The 6,989-nt window shown below is 34.2% G+C and overlaps 1 protein-coding gene across 1 annotated transcript in view; it reads left to right on the top strand.

Annotated features, from left to right (window-relative positions):
- The first annotated feature begins 2,312 nt into the window (after window positions 1-2,312).
- Sytalpha (Synaptotagmin alpha) overlaps window positions 2,313-6,989 on the top strand; it is a 110,562-nt gene continuing 105,885 nt past the window's right edge. Inside the window, exon 1 of the mRNA XM_089244840.1 lies at window positions 2,313-2,563. The gene's annotated coding sequence lies outside the window, so the exon portion shown is untranslated. The remainder of the gene's footprint in view (window positions 2,564-6,989) is intronic.

Below are 6,989 nucleotides of genomic sequence, written 5' to 3'. Positions count from 1 at the left end.
ACGACAGGCTACAGAGCTGGGCAAACGCCCGAAATGTGCAAAAAAAAACAAAACTGTCGGGCAACAATGGTGTTTGGGCCTCAGCTATGACTTTCGGAATGTTTACTATATGGTTACCGTGTTTTTTAAACAATGTATTTCAAGCATGTCTACAATGATAGCGCATCTGGCCTCCTAGCCATACAATATCCTCGTTCACCTAACCCTGACGTACGAAGTATTCGTCCTATCCTACGCACTCACGACAACATAAGATTAGTATGGGTCAAAGCACACGTAGGTATTGCTGGAAACAAAAAAGCGGATCAACTTGCCAAGGAGGCGACAACATTAAATGACTTGGTTGTTCTACGTTAACCCGTAATATCTTGAAAGACAGAATGCTTCACTTTTGGCAAGTTGAATGGAACAAGAACCAGAGCCGTCTTGGCTCCGGTTTCAGAGCTGCATAGGGCCCTCGGGCCAAGTGGTTTTTCTGAGGCCCTACTTTGTAAATTCTTGAAAATTTCAACCGGATCTCATTTTTGGGAGGCCCCCTCTTCTCTTGAGGCCCCCGGGCCGTGCCCGGGCCCGTGGTGGGCCCATGCGTTAAGACGGCACTGACAAGAACTCAACGAAAGACGCCTACAAGATACAACGTCGAGTGGCTTTGCGGAAGTGTGTATGGCCGCGAACAAAAACGATCCTTTTAAATGAGCGTGGTCCATTTCCGACATACTCGCAGCGCTTTGGACAATCATCTCACAATGCTTGTAAGTGTGGTGCTACGGGCTCGCTATGATACTACGTCTGCCAATGTTCACACACATCAGCGTTTCATTTTGGTCTGAGCATTTTGGTTGGCGTTTCTAGTATATTGAGAAAATATATAAAATCACAAATGAATCGTTTTGTTCTGTTAATAAAAAAAAACATTTCTAAGAAAAATGACCGTTCTATGTAGTAATTTATTAGTGTTTCTGAAATATATGACATCCATATTTGTTGTGGGCATCTTTTTCTCAGCCACCTCGTTAAGCATTTTGCCTGTTGTGGCGTTGTATTTGTATTAAAAACTGGAATGTAGGTGTATGTAATAAACTTGACTGAAAAAAAAATTAAGTAATACAAAACTGAATAAAAAAGCCAATATACATTTGAGGGAAATACTAAAAATTGAACCTTCAAACATTTTTCAAAGTTTAAAGTTATGGAAAAGAGATGTGTCAAAAAATGTAAAACATACATCTTTGTCAATTTTATACTTTTGAATTTAGCTGACGTTGCATAAATCACAAATTGAATCAATTTTTTTTTACATTATAATAATTTCTCTAAGAAGAAATAATCGTTCTATTTAATAGTTATCATGTAAAAAAATAGTATAAAGGTGTGGAGACTAAAATTTTCGATAAAAATGTTAAAATTTTCTCAAATTTAAATTTCACTCAAAATCTATTGAAAAAATAAGGTAATTTTTGATTAAAAAAAACTTCCTTTATAAGTAAAACAAAACAAAAAAAAATGCATTTCATATTTGCGGGAAATGCAAAAAATTAAATTTTTAAACATATCTGAAATTGTAAAATGATAAAAAAGTGTCCAAAAATGTAAAAACACAGACGTGAATTTTCAGTTTTTGCTGACATTGAATGAAATCACAAATTACTAGGTAAAAAATTGAATGAAATTTCACCATTCCTTATATACCCCTCCTCTTACACTCTCGTCATTGTGACGTACTATCGGCATCATCTGGTGGCTTCCTGAAATTTGCATATCATTCTTGCAGATGTGTGTGATAATTCTACAGGTGAAATTTTTACTTTAGATTTCGATTTCCGTGTGATTCTGAATTATCCTTAATTTATGGACATGAGTGTACTACAAAGATACAGTCGAATCCCGTTATAACGAACTCCAAGAGACCGGAGAAATCACTTTGTTATTACGAAAAACTTCGTTATAAAGGAATTCCAGGTTTTTGCATTGTTCCTATGTAATCTTATCTGAGGGATTAGAAAAGTGTTCCTTAAAACGAGATTTTCGCTATAACGGTACTCCTTAAAACGGGATTCGACTGTATAATGATACTGCATGGAATAATTTAAAAAGGGGGAAAAAATTCTTCTCCAAATGTGACACAAAATTGAAAAAAGAATCCATGTTAATAAAAAAATGCAAGAAAAAGAACTTTTAAAAATTTCTCAAAGTTTAAAATTATTTAAAAAAAAAATAAAAACTCAAAGCTTTTCGTCAGAGTTTATCAGCTGATTACTTCAGCGGAAAAGCAGTGCTGACATCTAGCGGCGTATGTTCTAAGCTTTCGATTTCTTTTCCTTCCGAACTAACAGAGCAAACAGTTGCTGCTGCCGCCGCTGGTTTCCGTGCTGGCAGTAGCTGTAGCAGCTGCGATGGAGGAACAACTAACTCATTTTGAATGACACTTTTCTCTCCAAAAAAGAAGAATAAGGCAATAAATCACTAACAAATTAAAAAAAATTAAAATAAACTCATTGAAATCATGAGCAAACTCATAAATACAGTGCAGCTGATGAACCGCTGGAGAATAGGAATATTTAGAGTAAGTCCTTCAATGCAATATTTTCTGTTATGTTATATAAATGCATGCAATATTTTATGATTACAATGAAATTTATGAAAACATTCAGAGATGAAAAGTTTCTTATTGCACTTAATATGGTTCATCAATATATTCAATAAAATTCTTAAAAAAAAAAAAATTTTCATTCAAAGTCTTAAGCTTTAAAAATCCGAAAATTTCAAAAACTTCATTATTTTTAAAAATTTTATACTGAATAAACTTTTTTTTGTAAATGATTATGTGATTAATCAATTTTAGTGAATTGATTTCTCCGAGTGATTTTGATTGATTTTTTTTTTGTGAATTTTAATATCGGAAGAAATTGTGACCAAATATTTTTGAGTATGAAAAATGGCTTGTATAGAAAAAAAATCTAAATACCGAATACAACAAATATTTTTTGTATACAAAGAGTATTTATAAATTTTATAATACCAAACAATTTAAAAATATAAAAAAACATAAAATTTTATAGTTTTTTTTTATAAAGTAATCTGTCTGTTATGTTTTTCTTAGAGATCTTTGTGATTCGTCTAAAGGAATCGGATTAAAATTTACTCTAAAACTTTTTGAACTCTTTAAAAGTCCTTAAAATTTATTTATAATAAAATAACTTTGATTGAAATTGATTTCCCTTTTAACTGCAAGATGAGATATTTGTTACTTTCCAAAAACCATTTAACGGACTATTTCGGCTTCTTTCAATATTTTATTTCGGAAAAATAAGAATAGTAATAATTATTATGAATTGTTAATTACATTTGTAGAACACAGGAAAAAAATGTTTCAAATAAAAAACAGGGTTTAAGATTTATGACAGCTACGGAATAGTGTTTAGGAAGAAAATAATGTTATTGATGATTTATCTGCGTTTCAATCTTTTTATATTGATTGAAAAGACGAGGGCCTAGCAACTGAGTTGTTATTTCACTGAATAAGTCTAGAGGTTAGTATCTCAACTGCGGCGTTGCGTCTTTGTGCAATTTCTCCGAATTGGATTATGCATTAGATGACCACAGGGCACGTCTGTATTTTGTCACGTCGTGATCATTAGGGCTAATTTGACTGCGACCCACGGTTCGTAGTCGATTGCGAGCAGCTACTTGAAGTTATCAACGTTTGCACTTATACTTGGGCTTATACTCAAACTTGTAGGAGCGAAAGTTAGGTTTCTTGGAAGCTGTTTTATAATGGTGTTTTGCTTTTTTATAATCATTATTACCTTCGAGTAACTTTTCGTCCCAGTAACGGAATATTTTTTAAGAAGTCTGATTTTGTTTCTTTATCATTTGTAAATAACTTTAATTTTTATAAATAATTTTAATATTTGTAAGTGGTTTTAATATTTGTAAATTCTGCGGAAGTGAATTTGAGATTTTTAAAGAAAAAACTCGCACTGTCAGTGAAGTAAATTTGCTTGAAACTCCCTGAAGTAAATTTTTCCCAATACTGTTATTATCACATACATATAGGTGGGAAAGGTTATTCTCAAAACTTTTTCTTGATCGAACATGGCAACATTATTGGCTTCATTTCTACTGTCATTTAATGAAATTTATCTTCAGTATATACGTAAAATTCCTTCATTCTATAATAGTTTGGACAAGTTTATTCTAAATTACAAATGGTGAATTTTGTATAGTTGTCTTAAGACTGATTTTGTCAGTACGCGCAACGATATTTTTACTGCTACTTTAACTGAGCATGCACCTCGTACACATACTGCGGGATTTCTAACGAATCGGTACATGTCGAAACGTGTTATGTGAATGTATGTTATGTATATGCATGATTCTAACTTATTTATGTTGTTATAGTTTTGCTTGTGTCGTGTTTTTCATAATGCTACCATTTTTGTTCCATACTTTGAAGTGAAGTTGGTAAAAATGCTTCAACTTTAATGTTATGTAAGTACCGCGCAACGCCAATGGAAATCATTAAATATGTGTACTGTGTAGTATTGTAGTGTCGTATTGGGGGCGATCGTAGGTACTGCATTACGAGTTGTTAATACAGTAGAACCTCGTTATAACTGACCAATATGGGCTGAAGGTTGTCCGTCATAATGAAAGTCCGGTTTGTAACCCAATAATTATTATAAGGATGTAAGGCCTCTGGGTGTACATCAATGATAGTTATCAAATCATTCTTTACAACAGATACTTGAAACGAGTTTTAAACTCGTCAGAAAAAACTTCTGAAATTTTTTTAGCTGTCCGCGTTATAAGCCAAGTCCGTTACAGTGGGGGTCCATTATAGTGAGGTTCTACTGTATTTTGCTTGTAGAATTCTGATCATGGGAAAAGTTTGTGATGACACCGCATTCCGATGAAAATCTCTCTGAACAATATAAAGGAGCATTTGAAAAATAATAAAACTGATGATGACAATGTTTGGATGATGATGGGAAATGACGAATTCTCGGTCTCATTTAGAGAAATCTACGCATAAAATGAGTTTTGAAAACTTTTTGAGACTCACCACTGTTTACAGATCCTCATCCGAACACGTTTTGATGGCACCCATTTTACGCATAGGAAAGTTTTTTCATGAAGAAAATGTTACAGTGGAACCTTTTGAAAATTTGAAATTTATTACACACACACATGCACAACATAACATAAACAATACACACAGAAACAAAATACGCATAAAATACAAGTACATATTACCATTTACGTCAGGGGTGGCCATCCCAAGGCACGCGTACTGTAAATGGCACGACATGGTATCAAGAGTGGCACGCGAACGATTTTCAACAATTAAGGAAATTCTAATCCCTTTCTCAAAATCAAAACCTCTTGGTGATTATAGGAAAGTCTGCCGTTCGGAAAGGAAAGTCCCCGGTCTAATTAGCCCTCGTGTGCAGGAAATAACCATGGTGCAACAAAAATGATCAAATAATAAAAAAAAAAATATGTGATAGCGTCGTCACATGCCATGAGGTCAATATCTATCCAGATCCCTTCGTAAAATAGCACTTATTACTGCACGTTGCCTGGATAAAGAAACGTAAAATAGGGGGAAAAAATGGAGTACAAAACTCTTACTTTTGAACCTCTTTAAAAAAGCACGCACTCATGGTGACATTACTTTCATGAGATCATACACCATCTCAAAATTATTTACACCCTAATCCGAGTCCTCATTTCACCAAGATAAATAAAGAAACAGAGATGTTTTAAAGAGATGATTTTTTTATTACTTCCCAAATCAAAAATAATCTCAATCTCACTGTGTAAGCCACCTGGGGGCTATTTGCTGAAGCTTGTGGGGGGGGGGGGGTACCATGCCTCCACTTCCGCGCGTCACGATACACAGCATAAATAAGGTAGGAATGGTCATGTTTCCTGTGATGTATACGGATAGAGCGCTTATTCGGATTGCAAGGGGACTGGGTTCGATTCCAGGAGAAGACTAGTAGACTTTTCTTTACGAGTTCACCCAGAACCTCCTAGAGATAGAAGGTCTCTGCACTGTTTGCCGTAAACGTCATTCAGACTATCTAGCAAGTTTGCCACATTTTAAAACACAGCATCCTATTTTATTTCTTCTTATTTTGGCGTAGAATCTTCCTGATTGGCTCACAAATACCGTATAGTGATTGGATGTGGGGGCATAAAAATTTCCAGTTCTGAGCCCTATCATTTCTTTTCCCTCACAACGATGATACTGGCACGAGCAGGGAATTCCCCCCCCCTGAATATTCTGAGGGAAAATGGACTACTTACTGACGTCACAAGCAGACTGCGGAGGCCTTCTATCTCTAGGAGGTGCTGGTTTACCTCGGCATAATACATCAAGAAAAAATTCTTTCCTTCAACATTGATCAGCTCTCGAATAAATTATTTTGAATTTCGAGAAGGGAAGAAATTTTTCTATCATCCCAGATTATTTTCAGAAATTAAATAATTTCCCAGTGGAAATCAATTTATGAACAGGATTAAAAAAAAAACAAACTACTGAATCTTCGAGAAAAGAAAAACTTTCTAAAATAAACTGTCAAAAAAGCGAGGAAAATTCGCGGAGGGATTCTGTCTTATCACAAATAAGTTTTTCCTCAAACAAAAGAACACAAAGAAAGGAAACGATATATAAAAGCATGAAAGAATACCGTTATAAAAGAAAGGTCAAGGGAGTTGGTAGTTGGCTTTTGTTCTTTTCCTGAATAGCGATTAACAACGGAAGAGAACGTCCCGCAGCAACATCTTAATTAACCGGTTAATTATCTGATTAGTTTTTCGTTCTTAGTTCATTAAAAAAAAAAATAGAATTGAAAAAAAAAGACGTTTCATCTTCAAATAAAAAAAAAGGCGTCATGCGTAAAAAAAAACATAATGAACAATTTCGCTTTGACCTGACAGAAGCCGTTCCGAGTCTATTCAATTCGGATTGTTCGTTGTGA

This window comes from Pholcus phalangioides, unplaced genomic scaffold, assembly GCF_987345545.1.
Source record: "Pholcus phalangioides strain wild (caught in Gottingen) unplaced genomic scaffold, Ppha-v1.0 ptg000015l_1, whole genome shotgun sequence".
NCBI classification, from domain to species: domain Eukaryota; kingdom Metazoa; phylum Arthropoda; class Arachnida; order Araneae; family Pholcidae; genus Pholcus; species Pholcus phalangioides.
This window is presented reverse-complemented; position numbering and strand designations above follow the sequence as displayed.